At 40.6% G+C, this 16,311-nt stretch overlaps 1 protein-coding gene across 1 annotated transcript in view; it reads right to left on the reverse strand.

Moving 5' to 3' along the window:
* CTTNBP2NL (CTTNBP2 N-terminal like) overlaps positions 1–12,306 on the reverse strand; it is a gene marked incomplete at its 3' end in the record, with an annotated part of 63,614 nt that extends 51,308 nt beyond the window's left edge. The window contains exons 1-2 of the mRNA XM_082833654.1: positions 12,276–12,306; positions 368–491 (exon numbers count right to left, since the gene is read on the reverse strand). The remainder of the gene's footprint in view (positions 1–367; positions 492–12,275) is intronic.
* Between the last annotated feature and the right edge of the window lie 4,005 nt (positions 12,307–16,311).

Below are 16,311 nucleotides of genomic sequence, written 5' to 3' on the forward strand. Positions count from 1 at the left end.
AATAACTTCTGCACACAAATTTTAAAATCTGGAACATTTTGTTAATGTATTAACTTATTTACCTTGGTGTCTACATGAAATAAATATAATACAAATACAACACAGGAGGGAAAAAAAGGGCCACAGCTGTGTAATTCAAACCCAAGAGGTCTGTTTTCGCATATTCCTATAACCATTCTTTATAAATATTAAAATTTAGTTCTTTGCTGCCCTTTACATTTGAATCTAATTTTAACACACAACACATTGCAGAACTTTTTGTCTGAAATATAAATGAACGATAGTAAAACTGCATTATGTTTTAGTATGGCAGTGATATTCTTGGGGGTGGTATGAGGGTGGGGATGGGGATGGGAGTGATACTGACCTGATAACTGGCAGTCACACTTTAGTCCTCAAGTATAAATTCTTAAGGTTTTCTTCAGTTAAAATTTGGGGAAATTGACAAATATATTTAAAATGTCGTCAGCATGGTGGAAAAATGTCCAATGCTGCAAAATAATAAGAAATTTATTGTCTATGTGACCATACTATAAACAATTGGTAAATCCCAAGAATGTCAACTGTCATTATAGCTGATGAAGCCTGACAGCTGTTGGTTGATACAGACAAGAAAGAAGAAAATAGCCACTTCTTCAAGTTGAAGCTGAGTAATATAGCAAAAATATCAGAAATCTGACTTCCCTTTTGCAATCATAATTAGGGAAAGTGAGGTCTTTCAAAATCTTTTCACTGTCATTTCAAGAACTATTTTATGAATGTCACCAGAAGAAACTGACTTTCTCTCCCTGAATTGATAAAAGCCTATTTGCTCGAAACACCATGACTTATGCACCATGCACTCAGATAAAAATAATAACATAATTACAACTGAACTTTTCAAACTGCCAAATTCGTGTAAGGAAAATTCTCATCCCCTCATCTCTTGCCAGTCAATAAACAAACAAATCAATCTGTCACCACCTCAACTTTGTAGGGCTTATTACTCATCCCAGATTCTACTTTTTCCCATTTATTTTCAAATATTAAATGTTGAATTATATGTAATTTTTGGTTCATGTTTTTCTAATAGTGTATTAGACCCTGCAAACTTAAAAAAAAAAGATAGGCCCTAATTTTTATTTGATAAAACATAAATTTTGTCTTGTATTTAAGGTATTTAAAGTACCAAGTCCATTCGACTCCAATTTCTGCCAATATATAAATTATATGGTCTAAGATTTTCAGAAAAAGGCTGTTTCTAACTCCATATTCATTATCAGAAATATGACTGCCAGATTTCTGGCATGTCATATTGTAGTCTATAGACTCATTCTCCACTTATTTTCTAAATGAGCTGTTACTTGTCATTGTCCATTAAGTAACTGTGAAAGACAAGATCGTTTCAACCAGATGCTCAGCTCACTCATTCCGGCAGAATCTCTCCAAGACCCAACTTTCCTTAGAGTTTAGATGTAGATATTTCTGCCTAAGGAATGCTACAGTCTATAAATTTGAAATAAAAACCACCTGTGGACAAGTTGTCTGTATATATTATCATACACTGTGGTACAGCTAGCTGTAGCTATATTAAGCTTTATTGTTTTCTCAATTAAAAAAATATATAAACGTATATAATAAAAAGTTACACATATTTCAATACCCTGGAAAACTGAGCCTATTTATAGACTAAGTATAAAACTTGTTTTTAAGTTATTAATAAATGATTTCAAACATGAGTTTGCCCAGCTTACAATATGGTCTATTCACATGCTACTTCCCACCAAGTCAGGGCCAACAGCCAGGAGAGCATGAATCTCTCTTTTTTTAAAAAATATTTATTTATTTATTTATGGCTGCATTGGGTCTTCATTGCTGTGCGGGTTTTCTCTAGTTGCGGCCAGCGGGGGCTACTCTTCGTTGTGATGCGCGGGCTTCTCATCGCGGTGGCTTCTCTTGTGGAGCTCGGGCTCTAGGCGTGCGGGCTTCAGTAGTTGTGGCGTGTGAGCTCAGTAGCTGTGGCTCACGGGATCTGGAGGGCAGGCTCGGTAGCTGTGGCGCACGGGCTTAGTTGCTCCGCGGCATGTGGGATCTTCCCGGACCAGGGCTTGAACCCGTGTCCCACTGCACCACCAGGGAAGTCCATGAATCTCTTCTGTATGAACTTCCATGTGCCAACAGCCACAAGAATTATGGGTATCGAGGACACTGGCTCTGCACCTCCTGAACAACAGTGCTCATTTTGCCACGGAGGTATGCTGCTCTGGCTTGGGCTCTGTTCATTTTATTCTAGCCTTTTCCCTTGACCCAACATCCACTCATTCTGGTTCTGGTTGTGCCTCTTCCTTCTTGAGGAAGTCTCAGCTTTTGCTCTGGAACTCATTCTTTGATAGCAGGCATTGTTGCCTTTTTACCACATGGAGATTGGGTGGCAGAAAAAGAAACACCCCAGTTTCTACAGCTATGTAAGGAGTAAGGCAGGGCAGGGTGGAGTACACGTAGATGTTTGTCTATCTAGTATCTGGGTTTCTGTATGTCTTTATGTGGAACTGAAGGCTTTATTTCTATGTGGTGGGTGATGTGGGACAGGAAAGAGAAAAAACATTTTTAAGGTGAATCTCAGGTATTTCTGAACATAGAAGCACCTCAAAAAAACCTACATAAACCTTTTTTTAAAAATCCATTTGGCTAGCACCAAAAAAAAAAAAAAAAAGAAATCAGTTATTTTACCCAGGAGACCACTCTTGCAAAACTGGATAAAAATCACTTCTTTACTATGTACTCAGATATCAGATTAAAGAAATTTATACTTGGGCTACGACTGACTAAGATTCAGGCCATTCAGTAAGTTTTTAGTATCAGTGATAAGGTATTAGCACGGATGTAAAGCAAACTTGCTCCAATTATGTAAAGACTCTTTCCAGTACATATAAACAAAACCAAAATTTGGGAGGCCAGTTAATTCTAAAAATTCAAAGAGTCAACACTGACATACAAAGTGGCTGTTTTGACAGCTTTCCATTAGATAATGTACTTCCTTAAAAATCCAGTATATATGAAATTTAAAAAAATAAACATGTCACATTTATAAATACCAAATCTAAAATGGACAAAAGTGCACAGCTATTTTTTAAAAAATGTATCCAAAGCAACCTCCTATCTGAGGGCGGAAGATGTTGACACATTACCTTGACTATCTCAAGATTTAAGCCTTCCCACCCTCTGGCACTTTTGGTTTTTCATAAAGGTTATTTATGCGTTTGGGGGTAACAGTGACAACATTCCAAATTGTATCTCTCATTCCACTTTTGGCATTTTAGGATTAGGTTAGTAAAGAAAAACATGTCAAAATATTATCAGAAAATAAATTTTCTGATCACGAAAGCAGATCTTTTGTACGTTTACTAAAGAGAGCTGTTTCTGCTATTATTATTTACAGATTCTAAAACCAAGACAGAAAAACAAACCTTTTTACTGAATTCTACAATACTATGCAATAAAAGCTTTACTACAAATCAATCTTCTTTCAGTTGAAGGTAAAAGATATTATCTGAGTATTTGTATTCTTATGTGTCTATGTGTTATAACGTGTTATGGGCTAAATCGTGTCCTCTAACCCCAAAATTATACATTGAAGTCCTAATCCCCAGTACCCCCATAATGTGACTGTATTTGAAGACAGGGTCTTTAAAGAGGTAATTAAGTGAAAAATGAGGTCATGGGGGATTTCCCTGGTGGCGCAGTGGTTAAGAATCCACCTGCCAATGCAAGGGACACAGGACGAGTCCTGGTCTGGGAAGATCCCACATGCCGCGGAGCAACTAAGCCCGTGCGCCACAACTACTGAGCCTGTGCTCTAGAGCCTGCAAGCCACAACTACTGAAGCCCAACACCTAGAGCCTGTGCTTCACAACACGAGAAGCCACCACAATGAGAAGCTCGCGCACCGTGGAAGAGTAGCCCCCACTTGCTGCAACTAGAGAAAGCCTGCGTGCAGCAATGAAGACCCAATGCAGCCACAAATAAATAAATTAATTAATTAAAAAAAAATGAGGTCATGGGATTCCCTGGTGGTCCAGTGGTTAAGACTCTGCGCTTCCACTGTGGGGGGGCATGGGTTCAATCCCTGGCCAGGGAACTAAGATTCTGCATGCTGTGTGGTGCAGCCAAAAAAAGAAAAAAAAAAAAAAAAGAGGTCATTAGGGTAGTCCCTAATCTAATATGCCTGGTGTCCTTATGAGAAGAGAAAGTTGGACAAAAACGCAGGACAGGGAGAGACCATGTGAAGACACAGGGAGAAGATGGTCATTTAACAAGCCAAAGAGAGAGGCCTCAGAAGAAAACAATCCTGCTGACACATTGATTTCTGACTTCTAGCCTCCAGGATTGTGAGAAAATAAATTTCTGTTGTTTAAGCCACCCAGTCTGTGGTACTTGTTATGGCAGCTCTAGCAAACTAATACAACATGCTAACCGTTTACTACTTTTAAAGACTATTACAGCAACTAGATCAAAGCCTCGCCCTTACCATGAGAGTGCCTGAACAAAGAATGCCCTGCTTTGTCTTATCAGTCTGCTTTTTCCAGCAACACTATGTATAGGATTATATAAAACAGAATGGTTTTGAAACAGTTTTGGAGATTGTAAATTTCAGGATCCTGAAATATAATATGAATAATGCACTTACAAAGAAATTACAACAGTGCTAAAGGATTGAGGTGCTTGTTTATCCAATACTGTCAATATGGATTTTGAAGGAGGCCTCAAGAAACCAGTTCTGTAATAAAGCTGATTATTCTTTAAGATCAATACTTAAAATGCTTTCAGTACTCTACTCAAAGCTGATTCTAGGATACCAGATATTGTAGATTTATACTTAGTACAGAAATTAGTAATATAATTGAGTTTACCAATGTTAATCACCACTTCCTCAGAGTTTTATTTTTATTTGATTATTTTTTTCCTCAGAGTTTTCTAGAGTAGTTTTCTAAGAAGAATTCAAGCCTTAATAGCAATAATAAAAAAGATACACACTTTTTGAGCTAAACATAAACATGTTCCAGGCAGTGTTCTAAGTACTTGACATGTATTAATTCCGTCCTTACAACCTTAGGTGATAGATGCTATAACCATTATCAACAAGTTCATCATCATCATCATCCCCATTTTATACAGATGGGAAAACTGAGGTACAAAGGCTAAATAACTTAAAGTCTCACATCTAGTATGTGGCAGAAATAGAATTTGAACCTAAGTAATTTGATTCCAGAGGCTTCCTTAGAAACCACTGCTACTTGGTAACCACTGTTCCCATCAGATTTTCTCATTTTATCAGCTAAAATGTGATTCACAGAGCTGGAAGGGACCTCAGAAATAATCTAATTTAGCACTCTCATTTTACAGATGAAAACTGAGGCCAGAGTTGTTAAGTGAATTACTGAAGATTATAGTTAAATAGTAAAATTATTAAGATCCAGTCTAATCCACTTTCTGGGACACCATGATGGATATCAGGGTTTGTTTTGGTTAGCTCTGTTTTAAGCCCCATACATCTCTAGTGTATCTGTGTGTGTGTGTGAATGTCCGTCTCTCTTACTATGTGTGTACATCTGTTTCTATCATTGTCTCTTCTACATGTTGCCAACAACATTTATATACATCCTGAAGAAAGGGAGGAAGTGGCCTCATGCCCATAAACAAGCATTCAAACATCTCTCCCCCAAAATGAGGACATCTGGCACAACGCTATTAAAAACAGGTCTGTCTACCTAGATATCCGTTTACACCTTTTCAAGTATTCTCATCTGAGACAAGACCAAACCAGAAGAGCTACATTAGCTAAGCTACTGGAATGTACGTTAATGAAAATGAAGAATAGTTTTTACATTAACACATTTTTTCATTAAAATTAAAAATATGTCTTCTAATATCAGAAAATTACCAGCAGTATTTACCATTTCAGGTATATGTGTCAGTGGCTTTATTTATTTCAATGAAATTATAACATGATTTCATTGAAATATGTATATCTGTCTGTATCATCTATCTGTCCATCATTCCCCTAAATTTCTGCTTTTCTGAAATAATGTCACCATGATTTGTAAAATACCACAATGAGGGAACAATAATATGTAGATTGATTTTATTTCCAGTAAAATGATTCATGGGCCTCAATTCTACAGGCAGCCTGGAATACAAGAACCCTTCAAATATTCAACCTTAATGTTGGATGAAGTCATTGACTCCATCAGGATTTCGAACCAGGAAGAATCATATGGTGTGGAGGATGAACTGTAATACAGTCAAGGTATCTGTGTTTTAGCTATGCCCATAACCTGACTCTCCCTGAACTGTAAAAAAATTTCACAAAAACCTGTAACAGAATATTGTAACTGATGATCTTGTTTTGCCTTTTAACTTCTGTCTTCTAAATCAGACCACTAATTTTTTAAAAAGTTTAACAATTTGATATCAGTTGAAAATGACCAACAGACCTAGCAATTGTTTTTGCTCCAAGGTTTTTTGGGGACAGTAACTCTTCTGGGAGGCAGTGTGTTGCAGTGGAAAGTGCTTGGACTTTGGAGCCCTACAGACCTAAGTTTGCATCCTGGCTCTACCACTTCATACTTCCTTGATCCACGTAACCTTTGAGCTTTCAGTTCTTCATCTATAAAATGCGGATGACAATACATACTCTAACAGGATACTGAATGGTTTAAATGAGTTAGTGACTGGTCAGTTCTCTCATTTCTCATCCCTGGAGAGCATATATTTGGTTTCATCTATAAGGATAATGAAGTTTTCCTTTTTCCAATGAGTTCTCACTTTCTACCACTCATGTGTCTAATTTAGAAATCAAAGCAAGTTTACTGCTTCTAACCTGGTAGGTTGATCTGCTCCAAGAAGGAGATGCCCTGGCCAGTTCCTAGGAAAGGCAGCTTAGGAACACACACAACACTTATTCAGGCCAATGGTTATCTGCACACTACTTGGGAAAGAAAAAGGACACTCTTCTGCCTAGAGTGGCTTTTTGTGACTTTAGGATATAGTGAAAAGATTGCTTTTGCTTCCACTGAATTTCTACAGCTTTTAATCAAGTTACAATTTTAACTCATAATACTGATAAACGCGTTTTCTAAAAATATCACAGCTATTTTGAAATCATGTTAAATGCATAATGGATATGTATCTTATTCATAACCCAAGAGCAGTTATCACATTCTATTACATCAATTCATCTATCTACATAGCTGTCTTTTGTCTCATAAGATTCTGCTCTTCTAGACAAATACTCTGTCTTATTCAGCTTGATAAACTTAGCACCCAGCAGTCTCTGGTTCAAAGGGATAATCAAAACATGCTGGCCGGAAAGAAATGTACAGTGCAGTACCTTGAATTACAGTGTACAAAACTGGACTTTATCTTCTGGGAAATAAGAAGCCACTAAACATTTTTAACTAGGTGAATCTCACAATAAAAATATAGTTTCAGGAAGGTTAAAGCTTGACATACAGAGTTGATTTGACTGAAGAGAAACTGGAAGCAGAAAAAGCAGTTGGGAGAAAACTTTAACAGTACAGGTATGAGGTTAAAGTGTGTGAACTAGGATGGTGGCAGTAAGAATAGGAAAAAAAAAAAAAAGACCGATGCAAGAGACTTTATAAAGAATGTATAGTAACTTGGTACTGGTTTTTTTAAGGAGGTTAAGAGGGGAAATAATCCCAGATCAGCTGAGGTTTCTAAGGCTGGGTGACTATAATGATGATGCCATTAACAGAAACAGGGATGTTAGAAAAGGAACGGGTTTTGGGGGGGAAATAATGACTGTGATGCGAGACATGCTGAATGAGAAGTAACTAGACCACCAAGAAGAACGTGTTCAGACTCAGTGAGTGTGGTGAAGGCTAAAGGTTTAGAAGCAGAGAAGTCTTTAGGGGTGGAGCCTTTTCCGAAAATTTCTTCCGTGTCTTCAATTTAAGAACAAGAGGCAATAAGAAGAAGCTGATACTTAGGACTAGACCAGATCTTGTTTGTACCGTCAAATATTAAACCAGTTAAGAACCAGATTGTTTCTGTTCTCACTCCTGTTCAACCCACTACAACAGAAAGGACTACTTAGCAGACACCAAGGAATGGGGAACGCCTTCCTTCAAAAACCCCCAAACTTAGTGCTCCTTTTTTCTACAACTTACCCGTCAGTTCATTCTCCTCTCTGTTATAATTTATAGATCTTATTTCTCATTAAAACAACTCATCCCTGCTTGCTTCTCCCTCTGCACTCCTTCCTCCCGGGCTCACCTTTCTAGGCGAGCAGACCCAGAGAACACTGCAGCCTCTCCTTCCCCACCAGCTCTGTACAAAGGATCCATGCAGATGCTCCCAAGGCTCAGGGTCAGGAATCTTCTTTGTCTGTAAACCCCGTCGTCCTGTGCTCTCCTATTTTCCTTCCCAGCTTCTATTTGAACTCAGTAACAGTTAAGGATTATATTCTTTAAACTCAGTAACAATTAAGGATTACATTCTTTGTGGCTCCAAAAGGCAGAAACGATTCATTTAGCAGCAAAGCACACATTTAGAGTGGAAGCTCTGGCTTTGGACCTGAAATACAGAGTTTGGAAATAGTCGGCAGGGAGAAACCATATTACTACATTCTTTACTTCGATGCCTGCTTGTAGTCCTGTTTTCCTCAGCCCACAAACCCCTGTCCTCCACTCCCCCACCTCCACTCTTCACTTCCCTATCCATAGTTTCTTCTCACCCATTTGAGTTGTTCTTACGCCTGCTCCTTACTTTGGGGGTAGTAGAAGAGTTGTTCAAAAGGCAAAAATCACTGTCAATCAAAATTACCATTGAAAATCCCTTAAATCTCACAGAAGGTACAACCCTGCACCATAATCACGGTATCCACGAAACCATTTATATGACACTGAGGGTGAAGGTACTTAAGACACTGTGGAGTGAAACAACTGACAATTCAGAGAGAAGACATCAGATGGTTGAATCCCTTGCCTTTCCTTTTCCAGGGCCAAAGAGTTTAAGGAAGATAAGGTACATGACAAAATTATGAAACACACACAACCGTAAGACACGTGGGCTGCCCTAAAAACTCTTCTGTCGGATGTCTGAGATCACGGCATATACAAGCTTTGTTTCCCTCTAATTAGGAAGCTTAGCTATATATTCAAATATTTAAAACAAAACCAACCAATAACTAAACTCAGACACTAATTCTTCTCATTTGTTTAAATGCTAAAGGAGTAAAAGAATATTTACGATTAAATTCTTTAACTCACATGCAAAGTGCTAATAATAATGGCAATAATACCTACCAATTACTGAGCGCTTCCTATATGTCACGTTCATGTAATCTTTTAAAAAAAATCTCTGAAAGTCATTTTTAAGTCACAGCTGAGGAAACTGAGATATGGTGAAGATAAAAAACTGCCATTTCCCTGGGTCATACAGCAAAAGAGCAGGGATTTGAACTCAGGTTTGCCTTTAAAGTCTGTGCTGTAAATCAGCACACTTTAGAGCCTCACCATAAATAAGCCACGTTCTCACTGAAATGCTTTGAACTAAAACTACGAAGATTTGATTTTTAGTTATTATCAGCAAACATCCAGGAAATAAGAAAAACTGGCCTTTAGTAACAGGCTGACAAGCTATTCCTGGGGTCAACCACCACAGACTGGACAAACTTCCTCTAGAAATAAATCTCTGCTTCTTGTATCATGCCACTAAACACCAATTCAGTGGCCTAAAAATCCTTGTATCAGATGTCTGAGATCATGACATATACAAGCTTTGTTTCCCCCTACTTAGGCATCTTAGCTATATATTGAAATATTTAAAATAAAACCAACCAATAACTAAAATCAGACACTAATTCTTCACCTTTGTTTAAATGCTAACGAGGAAGAATATTTAATACTAAATTCTCTATGGACTGTTTATACTAACAAGATGTGCCACATCTTATCAGTAAATTATCTTTCTAGTCTACCCGAAGGGGTCAGCTTCAAACTAAGTTCAACAAACGCTCATGAAGTCAAACTATATACTAGGCATTGTGAAGGGTACAAAGATGAAACAAAACATGCTAATATCTCTCTCAAAGAATTTATAATTTAATGAGGCAGATTACAAATATACCTTAAAAAAAATCTCTGCATACAAATGTTTTTCTTCATCTGACATAACCAAACAGGTGTTGAAAAAGTTAAAGGAAAGATTTCCAAGACCCAAATGTGTATCAAACAGATCCTGCTTATTGTGCCAAGTAATCAAAGAGCATTATTTGCTTTTTCCTCTCTGCTCATTAAGGCCCTGGCAATCACCACGACTTTGGTTTCCTTAGTCTCTTACCTCAGTTTATTTTCTGTTCTCTGCTCATGTAATAAGATATATCTTTTTGGGAATTCCTGTTCTGCTTTTAGTTCTTTTCTGCTGCTATTGCTAGGGGACCTTATCCACCGATCGCAGTACACTTTGTGTTTGCTGGAGAGACCCTCCACAGTTTCTTCTTTGTGCCTTTTTATCGGAGATCTGGAAACAATCACTGAGCAGATCTGTGAGCACTGAGACTGGCTCTGAAAACTTCAAACCTAACTATTCAAAATTAATTACCTTCAGAAAGTCTACCTTCAGAGACTCTAATCAGGAAGGTAAAAGACAGCTGTTATAATTGCCCCCATGATTCCAACTCCTTGCATCCCATGGTTATTATCTTTGGCTATAAATAACAGTAGTAAGACTTCAGACCGAAAGCAAAAGAAACAATGCTAAAAAAAATACGGCAAATTTAATACATGAAAGTGCTAGCAATAGATGATTACTAGGGATTCAATGGCATTAACATTAGGCCAAAAGTATCAATATTTTGCACCTGCTGAAATGAAGGCCTTTTTAGCACACTATAGGGACACTCTCTGGTAGTCACATGTGTGTGAATAGCTGGAGTTTACCTTGCTTTTATTTATCCTTATCGCTGAGATTTGAAATGTGCTTTTAATTTTCATCCCCTGAATTTTGGTAGATGATAGTGGTCTTGTAAAACCAATCAACAACATTATATATATATATATATATATATATATATATATATATATATATATATCAGTTTCACCTGAAGGGAAAAACCCACCATAAAATAGGGGCTAGAGAGTAACCAAACGCCACCGGACCAGATTAATCATAAACCTAGACCACTGAACCTGAATTTTCTTCAAACACTTCCTGCCTTTTGTTTCAACAGAACTATACCTTCCAGGTTAACTGCAGTTTCCCTGAGCAACAGACCAGCCTACCCGAGACTAGGAGATACTCATTCCTAATCTAAAGCTCTTTATTTACTTATCTGTACTGTTTCACTTGAAAGCAGGCTGTTATTCACTGACAGTCCAACAATATACACTGCATTCCTACCCACACAAGACCAACTCTGTAGATATCCAACACGCCCACCACACTATGAAATACCAAAGGGTGGTTTTTCATCCAGTTTTCAGGGAAGAAACAGGATGGAAAGCAAAAATGAAACGCAACTCAAACCTAAAAAAACCCTTAGAGGTTGGGTTCTCCCTCAAGGAATAAAGGTACAAAGGGGGGCGGGGAAGGTTACTATTTCTCCTTCCTCCAGAGACTAAAAAGATCCCGAAGCAGGTGAGCCCTCGATGCCCCACAGGAGAAAAGAGGATCCTAGGGGCTTCAGGCGGAAGGCTGAGGATCAGAGAATGGGGGATGGGAAGAACCCAAGTGGGGGAAGGCCGTTTCGTCCGTGGAGCTGGCAGTCTAGGTCGGGTGTCTGATTTTTGCATCGCCCCATCTCTCTTTTTTTCTTTTTTGAAAACACTGATTTTTATCTTACGGATGAAACTAGCTCTGGTCCCACCCTAGCGAGCAGGACAGGTGTAGGAAGGGATGTCTGGCTTCCCGGGGGCGGCCAGACAAATGGGGGTGGGGACAGCAGTCTACAGAATGGGAACCCGTACGCCTTCTCCCAAGGTTGAGGGGCTGGGCGAGGGGGCCCTCTAAACGGAGGGTGTCAGGAGGGCAGCCCCTTCTGGGGAGCTGGGGTTGACGGGGGGCAATAAGTGGCTGCGAGCACCCTCGAAGGTTGAGGAGCCGCCTCCTCAGGGAATACCGGGAGGTAGAGGAGACGGCTCCGCCCCCTCAGGGGATGGGCGCGAGCAGCAGTTGGGACGGCTGCGGGAGGACACCGGTGGTCCTACCCCTGATTTTCTCTCGAGAACCCGGCCTCCCAGCCGCCGCCAAGCCCGGGCGCCAGCGGCTCCTACCTTTTCCCAGCGCTCGGGGATCCGCTCCCTGCCGCCTCCGCCACCCGCTCCATCCACAGCCCCCCGAGGCCCCGCCCCTCGACCGCCTGGCGAGGGCCCTGGCATTCGGCAGGGCCAATCTCCTTCTCGCCTCTCCATCCCCGACACCAATCCGCTCCGGCTGGAGGAGGGGCTTCTCCAATGTCTTTTAGGCTCCTCCCGGGGCCCCAAGATCCCTTTTGTTTGGGGAGAGCCTAGCTGGGATTGAGCTCGCGTCACTTCCGGGAGGAAGCGTAGTCCTCCGGCCCGGGCTAGGGGGTGGGCTTACGACCCTCACTGCCAGGCTTCTGCAAGTTTCCACCTTCAAAGCTATTTCTGGACCGGACGGTGGCGAGTGCTTCGTGTTTACCCTCATGGTACTGGCAGCTTAGGAACGGCGGGTTTCGGGTGCCCTGATTGATCAGGCACATTAACGTTTCATTTCATCCAAAATGTTAATAAATGAAGTGCGCTTTGGGTCTGCTTTAGAAAACCGGTTGTTGAAAACCTGGTAACGTGGCTTGCCTTCTTTCTTTTCTCGTACGAAGCCTGTGCTAGAAACAAGGGCGCAAAGATAAAAAACCCGGAGACCCCCCCCCCTTCTCTTTTCACATTACATTTGGAAGAGAATAGTAGCTCTGGAGCCCCTGGAGCGGGGACACCGGGTAGCCCAAACCCAGCCAGACCTGCCTTCCAGGTAGAAGTCGAATGAATAAAATTCGTGTGTCATGGTTTTCTACGTTATGTTTTACAAATGAGGGGACTTTTTTGTGTCCTTGGCCCCATTATACTGTGGGGCCAGGTTTGCAGTGACGCTGGGACACAGGACAGTAGAGGATGCAAGGCATGCCTGTCCCTCGTGAACACAGGAATGCAGATCTTGCTGGTGGTCGCAGCAAGCCTTACCAGCACCAAATAACCCAGAAAAGGGAGAGGATGCACCCCTTCCTTAGGTCAAGATTTCTGGATCCTTTTCCAGTTCACAGATTGATTCAACTGGTTAAGAGAATAATAACCACATTGTTTTAAATATAATATAATAAATACTTACAATTAAATATTTATAATGCATAAATAATGTAAATTAATTTTAATATATTATTTCTAATATTAACAATTCTTATTAAGCAAGACAGTACTAGGGGCCTAGTACTCACCTAGGCAGACTATCTCAGGACAGATGCAGCCCTGTCCTCATGCAGTTTACCATCTGGTGGAAGGATGTGGTCAGTCTGCAATCATTGATATGTTTGAAGGAAGTAACCCGGTATTAATGTCATCACTGTGCCAGGTACTTTCATATAATGATTTAATCTTCACTACCAAATGAAAAATCTTTCCTAACCTGTAAGATAGACATCATTGGTGCCCATTTTACAGATGAGAAGATAGAGATTCAGAGAAATCAAGTAAAGCCATAGAGCTAGTAAATGGTAGATAAAGAACTTCCAACAAGATGTGTGATTTCAAACCTGTGCTATATTCTGCTCACCATACACTTGGCTCTCACAAGGAGAGCTGGTCCAGAGTGGGCCTGGATGACTGTAAATCCAGCATTAGAGACCGAAACAAGCTCCATGCCTCCCCCTATTGACTGCTGGCTGGAGAAGTTCATCTCTATATATGAAGGACAAGAAGACTGTACTGAGGTGCTCAACAGCAGCCCAAGTGCTTCTGAAGTAACAAATAGGAAATACAGAACTTCAGAAAGACATCATTCCCTGTGTTCAGGAGACTGATGATCTGAAAGGCGAGATGAAGGGCCAGGCACATAGTAGGTGCTCAACAAATACTGACGTCACTTGAAACAAATGTCTGAAATGGTTAAAAACACAGAGTTTAAGTGCTGGACTAGGCCCATGAATTTGAAAAATTCCGTTTCCTCCTCCTCCCTTTTGCCCTGCCTTACGGGTGTGCAATGAGGAAGTGCCTCATTGCCCGACAATGAGGCAGACGTGGGAGAACAGGCTATTTTCTGCTGGCTTCTGAGTCACTCTAAGAGTTGTCCCAGTGAATCAGCTCATCCCTCCTCCCCTCCTTCCCTTTGTTAACCCACCACCACCCATTCTACTCCCAGGCTGACCTGGTGCTTTCTTCCTTTACAGCAATCGGCAGCTCCCCTGATTCCCTGAGCTCCCACTTGTCCATTCCTCAGTGAGTGTGGGAGGACCCAGCAAGAATGAGATCATCCCCACCGTCTAGGATTGAGTCCTGAGGGTATTCAGATTACTCTCTTTTTAATTCATCACCCCAGGAGCTAGTGCATGGGCAGGGCTTGTGAACCTGAAGTTTTGTGATTCTTCAAATATATAAAATGTGTAAATTAATTTAGAGTCTGGCACACTGATGTACATACGCAGAGGTAGAAAGTGGGTTTGTACTAATTTCTTAAATTTGTATAACACAACATACCATTTTTATATCTATTATTTTATCAACTTGCCAGTAAGTATTTATTAAATGCTTACTGTGTGTCAGGTAACAATTTAGTAAGAAGTGCTAAAGATTATAGTGTGTGTTAATTTTTCTCCAAATAAGTAAACTTCCTAGGTAGGTCTACCATAAATGTTTATTGCTGGTTTGGGGAGGCAATGATGGAGTAAAAGAGGGCTAGACTGGAAGAAAAAACAAAAAACAAAACACTGCGAGTTCTGCTGGAGGTCTCCCTCTGTCACAAACTCTAGTTTCCTAGGGCTGCTGTAACAAATTACCACAAACTGGGTGGCTTAAAACAACAGAAATGTATTCTCTTTCAGTCAGGAGGCCAGGAGTCTGAAATCAGGGTGTTGACAAGGTCGGTTCCTGGGTGAGGGGTGTTGGTAGGGGTGGGTTTATGGGACTTAAACTGCTCTCCTAGTTTATGGGGGTTCCTGGCAAACCTTGGCATTCCTTGGCTTGTAGCTGAATTGCCCTAGTCTCTGCCTCTGTCTTCACATGGCTTTCTTTCCTCTGTGACTTGATGTCTCTATATGTCCTGTCCTCTTCTTTTTTTTCTTTTTTTTCCTGCGATACGCGGGCCTCTCACTGTTGTGGCCTCTCCTGTTGCGGAGCACGGGTTCCGGACGCGCAGGCTCAGCGGCCATGGCTCACGGGCCCAGCTGCTCCACGGCATGTGGGATCTTCCTGGACTGGGGCACAAATCCGTGTCCCTTGCATCGGCAAGCAGACTCTCAACCACTGCGCCACCAGGAAAGCCCCCTCTCCTCTTCTTATAAGGACAGCAGTCATACTTGATTTAGAACTCATCTTAATCTAGTATGACCTTATCTTAACTCATTACATCTGCAAAGATCCCATTTCCAAAAAAGTTCACATTCTGAGGTTCCAGATGGACATGGATTCTGGGGGGTGGGGATGGGAACCATTCAAACCAGTATGCAAAACTACTTCGCACAGTAACACCCCCACTTAACTCCGTTTAGCTTCATTGGTAATGGCATGAAAGTAGTGAACTAATTCCTAAAGATCATTTCAGTTCTATAATTGTATGATGATTATATATGCTAGAAGCATTTCTCAAGCCTTTACAATATGCCAGGCACTATGAAATTGCTTCGCAGTACATCTGATTTAACCCTTAAGAGAATTCCAGGAGATAGATGTGAATACTCCCATTTTGCAGGTGAGGAAATTGAGGTACAAAGAAGTCCATAGTCATGGAATTCATAAGTGATGAAGATGGAATATATTCACTCAGGTCTGACTCCAAAGTCCACCCTCACAATTACTATGCTCTGTCATCTCTCCATCATACTAGATGGGTTAGGAAGATGGGGAATGCAATAAATCTTTAAAATTTTGATTTATGTAATACATGGAGCTGGGTAGCAATCTTCCTGGGGAAAGCAAGAGAGAAGGGAACAGTGGGTGGCAATGAAAACTTAGTAGGGAAGAGGAGAGCTATGGACACTTACCTGAACCTCAGTTTCCTCATTTGTAAAATGCAATAATAGTTCCTCCAGGTGGTTGTGAATATCCAAGCGAGATAATGGACGTGAAAGTATTTGATAAACCCTAT

The sequence above is a fragment of the Leucopleurus acutus genome (assembly GCF_964270905.1).
Source record: "Leucopleurus acutus genome assembly, chromosome: 2".
NCBI classification, from domain to species: Eukaryota; Metazoa; Chordata; class Mammalia; order Artiodactyla; family Delphinidae; genus Leucopleurus; species Leucopleurus acutus.